Source organism: Colobus angolensis, unplaced genomic scaffold (genome assembly GCF_000951035.1).
Source record: "Colobus angolensis palliatus isolate OR3802 unplaced genomic scaffold, Cang.pa_1.0 Scaffold38, whole genome shotgun sequence".
NCBI classification, from domain to species: domain Eukaryota; kingdom Metazoa; phylum Chordata; class Mammalia; order Primates; family Cercopithecidae; genus Colobus; species Colobus angolensis.
In genome coordinates, this window is record NW_012117154.1 from 1,821,780 (window position 1) to 1,841,721 (window position 19,942).

The following is a 19,942-nucleotide window of genomic DNA, read 5'->3' on the forward strand; positions in this document are numbered from 1 at the left end:
CTAAGGACTAATCAGATGCTGTGTCCTGATTCATTTGGTGTTGGTGCCTCCCATATCTCCCGTCAGATTACCAGCCCCTGGAGGGCTGAGGGCACGTTAGACTTGGCTGAGCTAGAATCAGCTCCCTTTTGCACCCTGAGCTGAGTGCATGCAGGTCTGCATTTGTAATCCTAGCCTAATGCAACGTGAAATTTATTATCTCTCTTTTTACAAACGAGGAAACTGAAGATCAGGGAGACAGCATCACTCGTCCAAAGTTACCAGCCCAGGTGCCTTTCAGAAGGCATCTCACTCCATCTTCAGGAGGACCCCAGCGGGTAGGCTTTCAGACTTTAACTCCTCCTACAAGGTCGTCACTTGAAGATCTGAGATTTGAACCCAAGTCTGTCTGACTCCTACCCTGTACCTTTCCCTCTATAGCATATTGTCTCCCTGTCATCAAACTGCCCAACACGAAGTTGAACATGGAATCATATCAAATGAACTTGTGATCATCCCATTTTGTCAAAACTAAGAGAACATAAAAAAAAAATCAGCAAATTTGACCAGAGCAGTGTATCTATGGCAAGACCAAGGCAAAACTTGATTCCTCATTCTCTGCTTTATCATAACAGACTCAAAAGGTTCACAGGTGTGTTCATATTTAAGGGAGTGTGTAACTGTTCTAATTCCCTATACGTTGCATGCATCATCAGGAATTTCATATGCAGCAGATAGGCATACAGCCGGATTTCTGCAACAGCCAAAGGCATTTCTGAGTGGCAACACCACTCTGATCTGGTGAAGTGGACCAGATCTGGTGAAGTGGACCAGAAAGTGGACTTTCTGCTAAGTGGACCTTTCCAAATCCTCTCTGGGACAAAACCAGGTTGGGCATCTTCAAGAAAAGATGCTCTTGTAAAGTTGTTGTAGCTGCTTAAATAAGCCCCAAATAGAATCTAGTCAGTCTCTCTGTGCTTTTCTTTAAATTTCCCTTCATAGAAAGCTAAAACTTAAAGAGATTTCAGAGAAGCTAGTCTGACCCCATCTCCCAGTGCCATTGAGAAAATTGAAACCCGGAGGGGCTGGGTCACTTGCCTGAGGTTTTGCAGCACATAGAAGAGCTCGTTCTCCTAATGTGGTCTAGAACTCCTCACCAGGCCTCCTCCTATCGCAGGTGGAAACTAAAGAGGAAAAGATGAAGCTGAACTCAGAGGGAAGCAACATAATTAAACTGGTTTATCGTTTGGCAACAGAGATCAGAGGAGTGAGTGGAAAGAAACTGAAAATTGGTTAAACACTCGCAGTTTGAAAGAGGCATGCGATTCCTGCTTTTCCTAAGCAGTTGAAATGTGTTTATAGATCCTTCCTGGAGCTCTCTCATTGCTACTGTGGTCCTATAAGGGGAATTTCTGGAGACTGAGCTGGGTGGTATTTGAGTATGCTTCTCAATGGAAAGCAATGAGCCCGTGTGCTACACTGCTTAGGCCACACGATCCCCCAAGCCTGGGCTGCCAGACGTGGCCATCATTGTTCCATGCAGATCATACCCATCCTGTGCAGAAGGTCACTGTAGGAACACATGGCACAGGGAAGAACACGCCCATAAAAATTCACATGGCGCTTGTCTAAACCGAAGGCAGGTGAGATCCATCCACTGTCATGGGAAGCTGCTAGCATGCTCCCATTTGTTTACAATAATTTCTCCACCAAAAGAGGCTGCTTTAAAAACAAACTGCCAAAACCTGTGACCCAGCGCCACATTGAGACAGAAAGCACGGGACTGTGACCGTTTTAAGAATTACTAAAGCATGAGGCTTGACCAGATCATTTTTCCAAGGATCTGGAGCCCTTTCGAGAGAATTCAAGAGAATTTCTGGTGACTTCTACCACCTCTGAAGAATTAAAAAACTCACTTGTGCTGCTTTCCCGGCCTCTGTGGTAGTTAATTCTGCTTGGCAGTTTTTGTTGTCAAATAGTTTTTTAAAAATCTGGAGCTATCTCAGATATAAATACCTTATGATGCCAAAGGACTGTCTTTCACCCATAAAAACTGAAGCCATGTGCCAGAAGCCCTCGTGGCTCAAGGGCTCTGTCCTTGGACACGGATGAGGGCAGCTGGGCGGTGGGACCGAGGCTCTGCCTGAATGCTCAGCTTCTGCAGGCTAGGGTGGAGAGTGTGCTCCCGCCTACTGGCTCGGCCAGCACAGGAGCACGTATCCTGCAGGTTTGGGTTGCACACAGGCTTTCCCCTGCGGAGCCAGTTCCCCAGATCTCTTCATCACTTCCCCAGATCTCTGGGATCTTCAGCTGAGCTTGGGCCCCAGCACCTGGACTCAAGGTAAGGCCCCTTAGGGTGCTTCTAGCTGAGCAATCAGGATAGTGCAAAGGAAGAGGGGAAAAAGCCATCCAGAACTCAAAGGAAATTTCTGGAAGATCCAATCAAAGTGATTCACCTTAACCTCAGGCATGATTTTTCCCCATTATCCACTCTTTTTAATTTCAAGTAGTATAAATCTTACTGATCTGAAGAAGACTTCTGCTTCTGAAACTACCAGCGCTTAACAATGATTGAGCCCTACTCTATGAGATTGCAAATAAAAATATATTAACCTTGGCAGGAAATCAACTCATTAATACTTATACCTTACACTGTAAAGACTGGAACCTCAATTTATCTGCATAAACAGAGGCTTTGGGTATAAAACTAAAATGTCAGTTATGTCAAAGACTGCTTTCAATAGTAATGTACCAAATATGCTTTTGAAAATAGCAGTAAGCTATTCATTTAGATTAAATATACAAATAAGTAACTTTCAGAGTTAGTACTAAGTTTTAAGCCTCAAAGACCTTGATTTCGGTGACAATATGTGTAACAAATGCAGCTGTTAGAAAAAGCACACATACTAAGGTTTGTTTCTTTCAAGATTATATATAGTATTATTCAAAAGTCTTATTGTATTTGAAAAGTGACAAGATTTTTGCAATACGAAACGATAGTAGCTAGCTAATACTCTAGTTACTTTTACAGATTGTCTAGTTGGTCACATGCCTTAATTTTTCAGGATCTAACCAAGACCTGGTTAACTCTTACTGGCAATGTTTGAAAGGAATGAAAGAGGTCCTGTGTATATTACTCTAAATTAATCTTAGTGCAGGAAGACAAGTCATCTCTGAATAACTTTATTTTGTATCCTTAGCTACTATCATCCTAGTATCTGAAAAGCTCCTTTTCTCCCAATGTTCACAAAGTCATTTTCCAAACTTGCAAATATTAAAACCTATTCATGTCTAATACTTTTCTACTTGGTCTATTTCCATGTCCTGTTCAATGACCTATCAACTACCCTATTCAATTACCCATGTCACTTGAGATTTCTCCCACCAGAATTCAGGTTGCATATTTTCACAGGACAATTTATTTTAAAATCAGAATGGTCCATAAAACTAACAGCTTTGTGTGCACAGACCTAAAAGATTTGTAGTAGCTCTGCAGCTGCATTTTTGAACATCAATAGTTAAACAATCAACGTAAACGTTAAAGAAGCAAATTAACTTTCAGAATTTCACGTGTGCTCTAGCATTCACCACTGACCATGCTGGAAGAAGACTTTGAGGTCATTTTGTCCAACCCTCTCATTTTACAGATGAGGAAAACAGGACTAATTGATAGCTAGTCATACTAAATTATAGCTCTTCTAAAACTAGACAGCGGAGTCAGTAGGCTTCTTAATGTGCTCAATTACTGTATGGATTCCATGAGCTGATGAGCGTGCTGTGACCTTGAGCATTTACATTCTGTGGTTTTCAAATGTTTATGTTTCTAATGTGGTATTTATAAACCTGGACCCCAGTAACCTTTACCACTGAGGCTTTGCCAATCCCAGCTCTGGGCAGCCCACCTCTTCCATATGCAGCAGTGCTTCGAGGCTGTTCCGCCTGGGCAAAGTCATGTTAGGTGTAAGCAAAGACGTGAACTTAGTGTTCATGCTTGAAAACCTCACAGGGACCTGCCTGCTGGCTGAATCCTTCCTTCATTTCTTGTTGCCTCTCCTACATGTGACTCAAAAGCTAGCCAAGTTTGTTCCACATCCTTCAGCTTGTTCCTCTTACACCAAAGTACCATACCATCATCCCCTTTACTAAGATCACACTTCTCCAATTTCTATCCTCCTCTACTCCTCAGTAAACAGGAAGATGCTGTCTGTAGAAATGCACGCGGAGCTCACGCAGACGTTTTCTGTAACTTGTCTTCTAGAATATAAGCCTCATGAGAGCAAATGCCTTGTCTGAACTGTTAGATCCCCTGTGTCTAGTATAGTCAAAAAGAGTAGTGATGGGTAAATACATGTGAAATAAATATATCCTTTCATCTTTCCTTCCTATCTTAGGGAAACCAATGTCCCTTTCTTTTCTGTCTTACCTCCCTAATAATATCAGTGCTTCTTTGTCCTCCCTCCAATATTTGACCTCTGAATCATGTCCTTTTTCTTGCAATCTTGCCTTCTTAATTGTCTGCTTTTATGAATTTACATAGGTGTTCAGCCATCTGGCTAGCCTTTCTCCAGTTCTTTTGCTGGAAAATCCTCTCCTCTTCTCTTCAATACAGGCAATCTCTAAGATATTGCCCCTTCAGTTGCTTTCTTCCCTTGGTACTTTTCTTTTCTTTCTTTCTTTTTTTTTTTTTTTTTGCAGTTCTCATTGACTCATATCTGGTCAACTTTTACTTCTAGGTACAACGATTCTTCAATTTGAACCTCCAGCCCCAAATTTAATTCCTAGATATGGACATATTTGGAGCCAACCCCACCCCAATACCGTCTGCTTTTCATCCAAATCTTCCTTTCCATCCAGGCAGCGAACTCCAGAGTCCTTTCCACTAATGTTCAACCCTCTCTACTTCACATGTGATAGGTGCATGAATTTTACCTGGTGGCAAACCAATGCGATGATTCACTTGAATTCATGTATTACTTAGACAAATTCAACAGCCTCCTAAATGATCTCCTTATAGCTGCTCTCCTCCCTCTCCATCAGTCTTGCTAGATGAGCCTGGCTTCTTTTTTCCTGCCGAAAGATCAAACTTTTCAGTTTAACCTCCATCACCTTTTAAAATTCATCTCCAGTGTAGTTCCCAATATGGCCTCATACGAACGACAGATACCCCAGTGTATCTGAAGAAAGTAGTTCCAGCTGCTGGGGAGGCCGAGGCATGAGAATTGCTTGAACTCAGGAGGCAGAGGTTGCAGTGAGCCAAGATCATGCCACTGCACTCCCGCCTGGGAGACAGACCAAAACTCCGTCAAAAAAAAAAAAAAAAAAAAGCAAATGGGAAACTTTTTTTTTTTTGAACAGAGCAGAGGCTCCTTTTTTAAAAGAGCAGAACTCAGGCTCTTAGTCATATCCCTGTGCCCCACCAAAATATTCTGATTTGATTGTCCTGCGTCAGAGCCAAGGCATTGGTTCATTTTAAAATCCCCCCAGGTGAATCTCAGAGGCAGCCATGGTTGAAAATCGCTGATATTTGATAAACCCTATGGTCTAATCAACTGGCAGTACTTGAAACATACTTTGCCACCCCATAGTTTTGCCTGGGCAATACCCCTTGCATGCAATCTTCTTTTTCCTATTTTTTTTTTTCCTACAGAAAACACATGATAACTTCTTTAATTTTTCCAGTTAGAAGGAATCAGTCCTTCTCCTGGAAATCCTTAATACTTTTATGTATCATATTCATTCATGTGATCTAGGCAGACGCTGTGTTAGATATGGACAAAATGGAGATAAATAAGGCAAGGTTCTTGTCTTTAAGCAGCTTACAATCTTGCCAGCTCACTGGTTACACATGAACCAGTGAGTATCAACTTTTATGATAGAAATGTCCATGGGATACTGTTTAGGCATGAAGGAGTCTAATCTGCTTGGCATAACAATTTATGTATATGTCATCTCTCCTATCAAATGGTATACTTTTGAGGGCTAAGATCATGCATGTCTCACCTTTACGTATTTCAAAGACCACAGTAGTGTAAAATGACTGAATAAATGAGCGAATGAATGATGTTTTGGTAATTAGGAGTCACTGGGGAATAATGGCAGCTCTTAGGAAATGGTACCTTAGTTCCATTCTTGGGGTAGGGCTGGGTGTGTCCCCGTGGAGTTCACAGAACCATGTCATAATTTCAACACTAAATTATATGTGTTTTACAATTTCTCTCAACCACCCGTTCTATGGTTTATTTAAAATGATAATAGGAATAGCATGTGAGAAACGAGGTCCTATACTCATTAACAAAAAGAAGGGAACAACAGACATTGGGGTCTACTTGAGGGTGGAGGGTGAGAGGAAGGAGAAGCAGAAAAGAGAATTATTGGGCACTGGGCTTAATACCTGGGTGATGAAATAACCTGTACAACCAACCCTGATGACACAAGTTTATCAATGTAACAAACCTTCATACCCCTTTTTCGGTACCCCCGAACCTACAATAAAAGTTTAAGAAATTAGATTTTAGAATATATTCAGAAAGTAGGATATTATTTCTCAATTAAAGAAAACATCTGAATTCATATTTTAAAAATATTTTTTAAAACGTTAAGTTTGATCAAGGCATTTACATCCTAGAAAACGGAAACAATCAATATGCATTCTAGATTTATCAACTTTGCATATATATTTTTAAAAGATTTTGATAGACTTCAATATAATATCTAAAAATGATCACATAATTTTAGTAAAAAGAGACTCCCACCTTCTGGTAATTGACAAGTACTATGGTCTGAGAGTGTTTAGATTAAAAAATTGTGTGTGTGTGTTTGTGTGTATGTGTGTGTGTGTAAAGTTATCACAGGAAAATCAATACATCAATAGTAGCACCAAAAAGAAAAAAAAAAGAAAGAAACTAGGTCGTATTTCTCATGACAAAGAAGTTGACAATGGTCTTTCCAAATTAAGACTCGGCATCTTTGATTTTTGTAAGCATAACCTAGAGATCCAATGTGAGCATTTGATGACTGATGGGAAGAATTGAGGAGGAATAGGGGAGACACCTGACTTTGCCATGATTCTCAAGTTAAATCCTTGGGCCTCTTACAGATGTTGTTGATAAAGCTGCTAAAATGGTCACCAGATGAATATAAACAAGTAGGACCCTCAGTAATTTCCAGGCTAATTTTGTGCACGTGTGTTTAGGGGCGAGGCAAATTAAATGAACGAGGAGCTGATGTTCATGTGAAAGTAATTACTCTCCTCTAGTAGAAATCCTGATCCTACAAGTAACTGCAGAAATAATTAATCATAACTAAGAAGCAAACCACTCTCAGGGAGAAAAGCCGTATCTGAACTTCCACCTGCTCTTGGAGGATATGGGTGATTCACAGCATAAGAGTCATCTACCAAGTGATCTGCAAGAGTGAGTGCAGCTTCCAAGAGGGTCTGAGTCAGAAAAGATAAAAGGAAGTGCTTCTTAACTCAGAGGATTTCAACACTGGGGAAACTCATTTCCCACAGAGATAGAACAATGTGTACTATAAATCACTCCCAAAAAGCAATTTAGAAAACTACACAGGTAATGATAAATGCATGGAGAACACTCACATGTTTTGGATTGTGTTTTTGACATTCATTCATTCTTTGTAGATTGTTAATCCACTGACTAAGTTATGGATTAATCCACTCACTTATCGTCATGAGTCATTAAAACTTTTCTGGAGCGTCTACCACATGCCAGCAACTGCGATGCTGAGGGTACAAAGGTGGACACGGCCCAACCCCTGCCCTCAAAGAACTTCTAGGGAACCCTGACTTTGCAGGCATGATTCCATCTGCAGCACGCATTAGTAAACAGCTGTGTGTACTGTAGGGGATTAAGACACAATGACGTTCTCTCTGTTCACCTCATCACCACAACCAATGTGTAGGAGCTTGCTTTTTGAGACCCAGCAGTGCTTTTCTATAACTGGAAGATTCCAAGTTTCCTTTGCTTCCATTTATGCATTCAGCAGACATTAAGGCCCTGCTAGAATCTAGGCATTGGCATGTACGAGATGAGATACGGCAGCCTGAATTCCAGTGGGAGGTGGTGGGGTGTGATGGATGAAGAGCTGACTTTTGAGTCAGACCACAATCTTAAGCACTGTCACCACTACTAACTAGTTGTGTGACCCTAGGCAAATGCTTTAACTTATCTAGCCTCCATTTACTTATTTTTACCAGCATTACTCTGAAGTTTGGAGTTATACATGCATGAGCTGCTGATACAGCACTAGTTACGTATTCATTCTCAACTAGTGGCAGTTGTTGGTTGGATCATTATTATAATTAGATACACACAAGCAAAACAGATATCTCCAATACACTGAGATAAATATTCTGGGAGACAGAAGCACAGGTGATCATGTAAAGAAAACCCCGAACCCATGAGAACAGGTGGAGAAAGCACCTACCTAGAAAGGGTAACACCCCAAAGGATAGACGTAAGAATGCTGGCCAAGACAAGAGGTGGGCTTTCGGGCAGATGGCATGGCATCAAGTCAATCAATAGAGGAATAATCCATCTGGGCAACTGCAAAGTCATTCTGCATGATTTGACCAGGTAACAACCTGAGGAGTGGCTGGCACCAAGGCAGGTGGGGCCAGTTTCTGAAGGGTCAGTTTCAGGAGCTGAGGCTTTGGTTTGGCCCCACTTTAGACAGTGGGGCCATTAAGCTGGGTGGCAGAGTGCTTTAGGGACACCACTGAGGTTGCACTATGAAAGATGCTATAGAGAGAGGACAACTTGAAATGGGGACCTCAATTATGAGCCTGTGCTGTCATGCAAGAAGTAAAGTATGTGTATCTAAACCAAGATAGTGTCACCCAAGAAAGAAAGTGTGTGGATCTAAACCAACACAGTGACAGTCGGAAGGGAGAAAATGGGCAGCTTCAAGGGATGTTGGGGTAGACTTGGGGTGCTATTTTTCAGTGCCTGACGGTCTACAGGAGGAAGGGAGTTGCCCTGGGTAATGGATAATGAAGCTAGGCTGGGTTTAATTTGGGGTGTTTGTGGGCAAAGGGAGGAACCACACATAGTTGACTGTTATTCTGGCAGTGACAAGAGCAATCTGGAACACACAAAGTCTAGACTTCTTGAACTGCAAAGGTAACATCTGAAACCATGGGAGTGGATGCAGGAGTGTGTCTTTAGTGAAAATAAAATAGTTTGAGCATGGAGCCTTGGAGAAAATGCCACTTCAAAGATTGGCAGAAGAGGAAGAACCTACAGATGGAACTGAGAAGGCATCAGAAAAGTAGAGGGCAAGTTGAGAGAAGACAGTAGCAGCAGACTGAAATGTTATGGAAATGTCAAGGAAGATGAGGAATGAAATGTATTCGCCAGCTGAGTTGTAAGTGGCTCTGACCAAGTGGAGTGCTGAGTTGAGAGGTCACTCCCTTGGTTGAAGAGTAATCACCCAGCCCTCAAGGAAGTGGAAGCAAAGCATCACTTCTGTCCTCTTTAAAGCTCTTCTCCATATCCATTAACTCTGCTCCCCAAAGCTTGGCTTTTAGTGAAAGCCATTCTCTTTAGACAAACTCATTGTCTCTCCTCTCAAACCCAAGATAAGCATTTTGGCCTTTTTCACCGCATGGATTTTATCACCAATGAATGAAATAGGAGACCGCACACAGAGCAGACAGAAGGGCATTGCCAAGGTCTTTCAACCGGGGTCCGACTCCCAATTTTACTTCCTGAAAGTTCAATGTCTTGGCCGAAAATAGGGCTGAAGATAGATCCAAGGAAGACCACTGGGAATTGGTCAACTAGGTTTAAACTGGGGAACAACTCCCTTCAAGTGGCAAATTAAGGATCTTCATCCTGCCTCATTGACTTTAATCCCTCTTGAACATGTCAAAGTGGTTGGAAGACTGAGTCCTGGTGGGCCAAATTGTGTTTCTGTGGACTGCGGACTAGTTTCAGAGGAAGCACCTGTCTAGCTTAACCAGAGATCCCTTAGGATGAACACCAGTTACAAAGTATAGAAGACATAAATATTTGAAAATTTATTTGCAACCACTGTTGCATAGTGCAAGCTGACTCAGAAATTAAGGCATATATATATATATATATATATATATATATAGCTCAAATGGGACCAAAGTAGTCTTTTGGAAGTCATAATAGGGCATACATACATGAATTGTTGAGTAGACCTTGTAAATTAAGAGATTCATTGTATTCATTCAATTTGTGTGTGTGTGTGTGTGAGTGTGTGTGTGTGTTCTTCTCTTTCTTTGGGAAAACAGCATTTGTAAGCCACTCACTCCCAATACCAGGGGCACATCAGGGTGAGGGTATATAGAGGTAGCTGTTATTAGTCAGAATATAAGCGACGCCTGACTTAGTACTCTGTTACTGTTAGCACTACAGAATCTTTGATGACTAGGTGTGGTCAAAATCTTGGTTTCCAGCTATGTTTCCCATAAATGAAGTTTCCAGATATAAGCCAAATGCTTAAAAAAATTGCTGACTACAGGATCATTTTGTAATACCATATGAGTGATTTATAAGCTGTGTTTTTTTAAAGAATGAAGTCATCTAGTGACTTTGAACTTTCTCCCCATAGGTGAAGTTATAAGTACAGCAAGCTCCTCAGAGGTTCCTTTCTCAACAGTCATGTGAGAGGAGCCAGCCTGAATTAAGCCCCATGGCATTCACTGATGGAATGAATTACCTTCTATTTTATGTGTCTAGAGTGATGCTTGCTATGACTGTCCATGGGAGAAATGAGAAAACAGTCACTCAAACCATTTTCTGGGTTCAGTACTGTGTCGTCCGGATGAGGAACAGTGGCTGCAAAAGGCTGTTTGCTATGCAGAGTGTGAGCTTTCACCTCCAGCCTCAGCCTCGCCTGGGAGCTGGTTAGAAATGCAAATTCTCAGACCTACCCCAGACCTTCTGAATAATAATTTGCGTTTAAATGAGCCCTCAGGGGAATTCATATGCAAATTTAATCAGTATTGGTGTAAAGCAATGGATTCAAAAATTATAGCCTCTCACAGCACACACACTTAGGGACATACATGCACAATATATACATTTTTCTTCCTGTTCTAATATATTACATATATTTTATTTATTTTTTTGACTTTTATTATAGGTACAGGGGTACATGTGCAGGTTTATTAAATAAGAATATTGCATGATGCTGAGGTTTGGTGTATAAATCCTGTCATGCAGGTAGTGAGCACAGTACCTGACAGGTAGTTTTTAAAACCACCCCACAGCCCTCTAGTAGTCTGCAGTGTCTATTGTTCTAACATTTATCTCCATGTGCTCAATGTTTAGCTCCTGCTATTATGAGTGAGAACATGTGGTATTTGGTTTTCTGTTCCTGCATTAATTTGCTTAGGATAATGGTCTCCAGCTCCATCCATGTTGCTGCAAAGAACATGATTTAATTGTTTCTTATGGCTGCATAGTATTCTGTGGTATATTTGTACCACATTTTCTTTATCCATTCTACATTTATGGGCACCTGCCTTGATGTCTTTGCTATGGTGAATAGTGCAGAGGTGAACATACAAATGCATGTCTTTTGGTAGAATGACATAGTTTCCTTTGGGAATATAACCAGTAATGGGATTGCTGGGTCAAATGACAGCTCTGTTTTAAGTTCTTTTGGAAATCTCCAGACTGCTTTCCACAATGGCTGGACTAATTTACATTTCTATCAACAGTGTAGAAACTTTCCATTTCTTTGCAGCCTTGGCCAGCATCTACTTTTTGACTTTTAAGTAATAACGACTCTGACTGGTGTGAGATGATATCTCTTTGTGGTTTTAATATGCATTTCTCTAATGATTAGTGACGCTGAGCGTTTTTTCATGTTTGTTGACAGTTTGTATGTTTTCTTTCGAGAAGTGTCTGTTCATGTCCTTTGCCCATTTTTTTTTAAATGGAGCGATGTGTTTTTTGCTTGTCAATGTATTCAAGTTCCCCATGGATTCATTTTAAAATATGTATAAGATACAAACATTTAAAAGGATAAAGTGGAAGCTACATTTGAATACTTCTATCATTTTGTCACTGTCCCTGCTTGGGTTACCAGTGTACCCCACATTGGAGACATCTGCTGTAAAGAAGCAAACAGAGCCGAAAGGAGTCTTGGAACTCTGTCTATGATGGTCGGCATACTGGGGAACATGAAATATACAGAGGAAGTAATTTGTTGGATGAAATTGAATATACTTATGTTTGTCCAAATTTTTTATCAGTTTTGTCATTTTGAGAAATGGACAACTAATTTTCTCTTCAGGACAGAACACTGTGGCATATTCTTTGTCCTATGAATCAGAATAGGAAGATGAAATCCTTATTTCTAATTGAATTGTTCAAATCAGTGAAGTATCCTCCACTCCAACAATGTGCCTAGCTGTGGACTGGATTCCTCTCTGGGTTTCTTCTCTGACCTAGAACATTGGGCACCATATCCTCAGGCGAGTGACTTTGCTTACTAAATCGGACTCTGAGTCCCCTTGCATGGCATCTCTGCCCACCCCGTGCCTCCCTCAAACATTAAGTTCCTACTGCATGCCAGGCCTTGTGTTTGCCGCCCAGGATGAACTACTGATCCCAGTCTACGGGGAAAGGTAAGCTCCAAGACTGATCATTACAGCAGCACAGTATTATCATGAGGTGTGGACAATGACAAGGCAGAAGAGAGGAGCAAAATGACCTCTAGCTGCATGCTGGAGGAGATGACATTTGAGTGGGGCCTCAAGTGGTGTGTAGGAGTTTACCAGGCACAGGGCAAAGAAGAAATATGGAATAAAGGGGTCAGCCTGAGCAAAGGTATAGGGCAGGAAATCTGCTGTATCAGCAGTATCTCTGGGTAAAGTGCAAACTCTTCTAATTCAGTCGATGAAATGAAACCTTAAGATGACATGAAATAATAGTTCTAAACTCTTAGTGAAAACTAGGTTATTGGATTTTGCAATAGATATTTGGAAATATCTCTGAGAGTAAATGATTTCATAAGGTTTGGCCACAACAGTGTGTGGAAAGTTTCTTTGTGTAATATAACACAGTAAGTACTTCTCATTTACAGTAAAATCTGGAATGCTTGGAAATAGTCTGTGCTAGGGAAATTGAATTTTCAGATTAACTGCATAAAAATGGAAAATCTGGTTGAAAAACCTTTCTCATTTTGTTTTCCTTTAGAGAGATAACTGCTGTTAACATCTTAGAGGTGTTTTATTTTGATCTTACCTAGAGAGAGAAACAGAGAGATTACACTGCATATTTAGCTGTATCAATTGCCTTTTAAAAAACATATTTAGCATTTTGTCATGATTTTTAAACACTGCATAATATTTCAGCCTGTAAATGTTTTATAAATTTAAAACCATTTCTATATTGTTGGTGACTCAGGTTTCTTCTAATGTTTTAATATCATAACTAATATAGAGAACACTCTTGTACATTGTCCGATCATACATTTCCTATTAAGTCTTAGAAGTAGACTTACTGAGTCAAGCAGTCTAACATAAATAGTTTAAAACTTTGAGTATACATTGTCAAATTACTGCCTCCCTCAAAAAAGCTATGCCAGATGACTCTATCAGACACGGAACTTCTTCCTATGAAGGAAGCTCATTTCTGCAAACTTGTCAATGTGGAATGTTGCAATATCTTTTAAATTTTTCAATAATTTGATAAGTGAAAAGTGAGTCCCTGATGCCTTTGTGTTTCTTGGACTGATGGTCCCTCCTCAGTCTCCTTTGCCCTTATCTCCGACTCTGCCTGGTCTTAAGCCTGCCCAGACTCAGGCTCCGTCTGGGTTGCTGCTTCCACACTACTGTCTAAGGGGGAAGCTCCTGCACTTTCATGGTTCAAATTCCACTTGTCGGCTTATGTGCTAAAGGCATCCCTCCTGTCCACATCTCTCTGTTGAAGGCCAGACCCATCTGCACAGACCCTAGTGCTTACTTCTCTTTAGGTGTCTCCAGGAGCCTCCAGTGCACACCTTCAAACCTGTACCCCAGGCATGAGATCCTCCTCCTGCATCAGGATTCTGCACAGGCATGAGCTCCATGCTGGTATAATACCAAAACATTCAATCTGGGTGTCCCATAACATGTGCATAATGTTAAAATTACAGAGGAAGATCCAGTGTCCTCTGAATCAGTAAGAGAGCCTCCGCCCACCCCAACACACCTCATTTCCATGCCAGGAAGCCTGGGGTCACTGGTGAGACCTTGTCTTCTCCTTGCCTTGTCTACTTAACATCCACCTGTTGGAGATGCCTGTTGACTCCATCTGGGACCTGTCGCCCAGAGCTCTTGGCTAGTAGCTCTCAAGCTACTAACACCGCCCTTGTCCATGCATCAGTAATTTCAACTCAGATTACTGAAAGTGTCAATTAAACAGACTCTCAGCATCTATGTTTGACTCTTTCCAATCCATTCTCCATGCTCCGTTTAACATGATCACTTTTAAAAGCAAGTTTGATCCTTTCTCTTCCTTGAATAAAACCCCAAGATACTCCTTGTGCTCCTAGGGTGGGGGTGATGGTTCTCAAGGAGCCCCCAAAACCCTGCATGGTGTGACTCTGCCCTCGCTCCTACCCGACCCTGCTCCCCTCTCCCCTACTCAACATCCTCCTTGTTTCCTGGAAGGTGCCAAGCTCCATGCTCCAACTCCAGACTGGGACATGTTATATACCCCATATGCTAGTCTCTCATCCATCCTTGACTTTCTCCCCATTTCTTCCCACAAATGTCTTTAAATCGTTCATCTAATAATCTATTTAATGCCTCTCTTCCCCGTTTTCTTGCAAACTACCCAAGAGCAAGGACCAAGTCACTCTCACTGCTTCATCAGCAGCACCCTGTGCCATGCTTAGCACATAGTTGGTGCTCAATAAATTCTTGCCACACAAACCAATAAATAAATGTTAAAGTGTTGAAATGTCTTTTCACCTTTTGAACATTTTTTGCATTGTGTTTCTCCACATGGTGCCCACTTAGAAGGATGAAGGCTCTTGCTGATTTGTGAAAATTTTATATGAACCCTCTGCTGTTCATCTGTGGTAAATGTGATTTCTTTTGATAAGTCGTATTTTATGTTTTATTCGTGGTATGCATGTGATGATAACAGTTAACACTTGTATAATGATTAATACTAATAATTATAGTAATCATTATACTAATCATATGAGCAGGCAGAGTTTTATGGAGCTTTATATGTTTTTACTTCACACGACCCTATGAAGCATAGAAATTATCATCATCGTCATTCTGCACATGAGGAAACCGAGTCTCAAAGGGGTTAAGAAAGTTGTCCAAAGTCACACAGCTGGTGTTAACAGAAGCAGGGTCCTGTGCTCTTAATCTTTACACTATACTGCCTCTGAAGAATTATTTTAAGTACGGAAGAGATAACGTTCAACCTGACTTTTGAAGGATGGGGGTTGTTAACCAAGAAAGGGAGAAAATGAAGAAACTTCAGGAAGGAATTGCATGTGCCAGATGTGGGCTGTGAGGGCACCCAGCTGCTCAGGAAGGGGCAAGTATACACCCAGGCTCTGTTCTGAGGTGAGTAAAGCCTGAGAGGGAGTGAGAGCCAGGGCTTAAGAGTCTTTTTGGTTTTCCAAGGTGTTCAGGATTTGTCTTGTCAGCAGTGGGAGATACTGGAGGATTTATGAAAGGGAGTATTGTCTCAATTAATACTCTAGGTGGGTAAGCTTTCTCTTTCCTGGTAAGAGTTACGATGAAACCATGGCAATATAAAGTTACATGTGACTGAGTGGTATATTAGCTGTAAAAATCCTCCTTCCTACTTCTGAGAAGTGCTACAGTAAGGCTATGAAGACCAAGCATTATGTATGTATCTGAGCTGTTTTCTGTTATTTCCCCCTCTGTTTTTAATGTCAGAAGAAACTGTACCATTACTTCTAGAGTAGAAGATGTTGGAATGTCTCCTCATTGGTCTTACTGTTCCAGTCACATGAGCACCAATGTGATGTTCATTACTAACATTAGTGCCTGCAAGGATATCCTACTGGAAAAGGGATTAGCTGTGATTTTGTTAAGCGTGCAGCCAATGTTTATAAAAGACACAGTATCTGAGATGGCTGTTAAACATGTCAAGAGATTGTGTACAAGTGGAATAAATCAAGGAAAATTCTATAGGTTGGTCTGATTCTGTGGTATTACCAGAATTACTGGTAATAGCTACAGCATTTAGAAACTTCATCCACAGTCAGATTTAATCCCAGGGCTCTGAAGCCTGGAGAATATATGGGTAGAACTCAGGAGAATCCACGATCTCACATGAGGGGAAAAGAACAGCAGTTTATTTTAAATGGCCTCTAACTAAAATTTGTATTGAGTGTGTGCAACAAACAACAGATGTACTAGCTGCAACTGTGACTTTGTCATAGTGGAAATCACAGACATTTCAATATCACATTCCAGCCATTTCAGAGACCTTGAAATGACATTGCTGCTCACCACACCTTCAGAACATTAGCTCTGATTTAATGCTTGGAAACGTATAATTTTGTTTTTTCAGTACCGTAATAGGTGCATTTTAATATCATTGGTGTCTTCTGTAATCTTTGTGACTTTGCTTTTATCTGTTTGAACAGTTCATTCTGAGAAGCCAGGCATGTATCTCACTAGTCCACCAAATAAAGACCATAACATCAAATGTTAAGAGCCCCTGAGGTGATATCTTAAAAAGGAGACAAGCTTCTTAGCTTTTCTGATACCTCTGCTAAGCCATGCATGAAAAGGCTATGCCCCCATCCCACAATGGTTAGATTTGTTTTCAGAGTTTTTAGTACTGGGAAAATCTGGATTGCTTTTTTTCTTCCAAGAAGAATGTCTTTACGTTAAACCCTGTCTTTAAGTTTCTTGGCCTTAGGAATGACTCTTGAGCACAAGCTTGCATTTCCCTAAGGATGCCAGATTTAGCAGATTTAGCAAATACAAATGTACGGCCACTCTGTACTATGTATATCTATAGATACATATATGTAAATAGTACATATATATCTCTGAATTTCAAATAAACAATGAATAATTTTAGTATAAGCATATAGCAAATATTGCATGTGACAGACTTACACTAAGTTATTTGCTGTCCATCTGAAATTCAAATTTAATTGGGCATCTTGTATTTTATCTGGCAACTCTAAAAACACCAAATTTGGGCCAATAGTCCTCCGGCTAATTAACTACAGATGGTTAGAATGTGTTTTCTTACACTGTACAGTGATGGAAATTAGTTAACTGCCAAATGTCTTAATTTTTTATTGAATGTGAAGATATTTTTAAGTTCTACATTTCTTATTATCACTCAACGATCACAGAATCTGTTTTCAACTTTGCGACAAGCAAACAACTGAGAAATACTACCAGTCTTTAAAGTAGATTTTGGTATAAACTGTGTTTCACTGAGATACAATTTCTGTATCAGAGAAATGTGGTCAAAATGTAGACTGATAGTGAGACTGAATTTCAAAACTTTTTGACATTCATCCCATTGTTAAATAACTTGGTTTTAAATCAAGCACAAGTCGTAATTTCCATTGCCTGGGATGACATTCATGCTAATAACTAATATGAATGCCCATAAAGATAAGAAGTTTACCTTTGCATGCAGATGAATTACATCAAAGCCCATTAGTCATCAATTTACAGAGACTGACAACTCCACATTTATTTCAAATAAAAGAAAATGTAGTAGTCAGCATGAGGCCAGAAAACAAGCCAGCCTGAAATCGGTACCCATATTTATAACGTGCTTTCTATGTTTCCATGCCTTCATCACAGTGCAAAATACTATAAACGTGAAGCAAAGAAAGATATATGTGAGTGGTAAAAAGTGGCAGACTCAACATCTTAGTGAGAGATAGAGATTTATTTAAGGGAAAATCAATTTGGAAGTATTGCAAATTATATGATGATGCGGCCTAAAAAGGCATGATCCAGTCTCAAGCAGCTTCTCATGTTTTACAGAAACAGGAGTTAAGAAAACCAGCATCACTACTTACTTCCCACGTGTCATCTCCTGTGAATGTTCCAACCATGTCCACTTTGAAGTGTCGTTAAACAACACATTAAGCCAGGCACGGTGGCTCACGCCTGTAATCTCAGCACTTTGGGAGGCCAAGGCGGGCAGATCACTTGAGGTCAGGAATTCGAGACCAGCCTGGCCAACATGGTTAAACCCCATCTCTACTACAAATACAGAAATTAGCCAAGTATGATGGTGCATGCCTGTAATCACAGCTACTTGGGAGGTTGAGGCACAAGAATCATTTGAGCCCAGGAAGTGGAGGCTGCAGTGAGCCCAGATCGCAACATTGCACTCTCCTGGGCAACAGAGCGAGACTGTCAAAAATAAATAAATAAAATAAAATACTTGCTTCTCAACCAGTATTGTCTGCAAAAACAGAAGCCTTCCACTCTGACTTACACCACAGTCAGACAAATCCAAATGCTGTGGATTTCCTTCTCCTTAACCAAATGGTAGTGTTTTGAGCCATCTTCCCCTCTGTTTTAGGTTTGGACTAATCCAGACAAAAATAGTGAGTGAAATTCCACAAGTCTATAGAAGAAATCTCTTTCCTAAAGAGAAAATTGGGGCCAGGCATGGTGGCTCACACCTGTAATCCCAGCACTTTGGGAGGTCGAGGCAGGTGGATCACTTGAGGTCAGGATCACTTGAGGTCAAAACCAGCCTGGCCAACATGGTAAAACCCCATCTCTACTAAAAATACAAAAATTAGCTGGGTGTGGTGGTGCACACCTGTAATTCCAGCTACTTGGGAGGCTAAGGAAGGAGAATCGCTTGAATCTGGAAGGTGGAAGTTGCAGGGAGCCAGATCGTGCCACTCCACTCCAGCCTGGGTGACAGACTCCATCTCAAAAAAAAAAGGAAAAGAAAAAGAAAATTGAGCAGTGCATTACGGAGGCTGACACAGTACAGTTCGCCTCCTCACCCTCTCCCCACTTACTTCCAGACATCAGTGTTCCTGTTTTGCCAGTCATCTCACAACAATGCATGTCCAAGCCACGCTGTGATTAGAGGGAGAATATGCTTATTACCCAAGTTCTTCACATGTTGGAGCAGGGAGAGGCCGAGGGTGGTAAACCACAGGAAATTTCCATTTGCCCTCCGCTGCGGCACTCTCACTCTACAGGGAAGTTAGTTGTTATTAAGTAATAATGTTCAGCTGAGGTTGGTCACTCGTAACAACAGACAGATGTGTAATGTTTTATTTGGGTTAGCCAGCTCTCTCACAAATAAAGGGCCTGAAATTAAACTGTCTTTATGAAAATATTCAGCAAATGATACCTCTGGCTTATTCCAGTGTTCAGATTCTTTGCCATGGAAAATGGAAAATGAGTCCCCTGTTGAGCCCAGTATCTGTTTAAACTTGTCTTTGTCGAGTAGAGAAGGGTTGATGTTCTATGAGATTAAAAAAAAAGTTTTTAAAGATTTTGCATCGAAGAGTAAAGGGAACAACTATGCAAACCACATTCAGAGATGGAAAACAATTTTTTTTTAGTACTTATGGAATTTCAAACAACAATAATGGAATAGAAACATAGGGAAAAAGCTACATATCTGACCGCAGAGGCAAATTGCATTATTACCTGCTCACATGCAATGCAAATGTGGATTGGTCTGTAAAGGAACACTTGTTGCTTTTCTAATGCATCATAGGGTGAGAGGGGCCTCTCCAATTTGCCAAGGCATCACTGGCAAACTCCAGCTACCAAACTGCTTGGGGAAATGGACTTCTTTGGAAGACAGGTTCTGGGGAACTGCACCCCCAGAAATTCTGGTTCAGTAGCTCAAGTGTGGAGCTTGAGAGCCTGAATTTCTGATGATGGGGATGCTGCGGTTGGATGAGGGGAGAGGGGTCACACTATTCTATGCCACCCTGTCTTCAGTAGCCGGTGAGATGG

The 19,942-nt window shown here is 40.9% G+C and overlaps 1 protein-coding gene across 11 annotated transcripts in view; it reads left to right on the top strand.

Annotated features, from left to right (window-relative positions):
- Positions 1-19,942, top strand: part of KCNJ15 (potassium channel, inwardly rectifying subfamily J, member 15) — a 142,447-nt gene that overhangs the window by 108,855 nt on the left and 13,650 nt on the right. The window contains exon 1 of one of the 11 annotated variants that reach the window (XM_011954018.1): positions 2,101-2,320. The exons of the other annotated variants lie outside the window; for them this stretch is intronic. The gene's annotated coding sequence lies outside the window, so the exon portion shown is untranslated. Of the gene's footprint in view, positions 1-2,100; positions 2,321-19,942 lie in introns of those variants that run through there. 11 annotated transcript variants of the gene reach the window in all.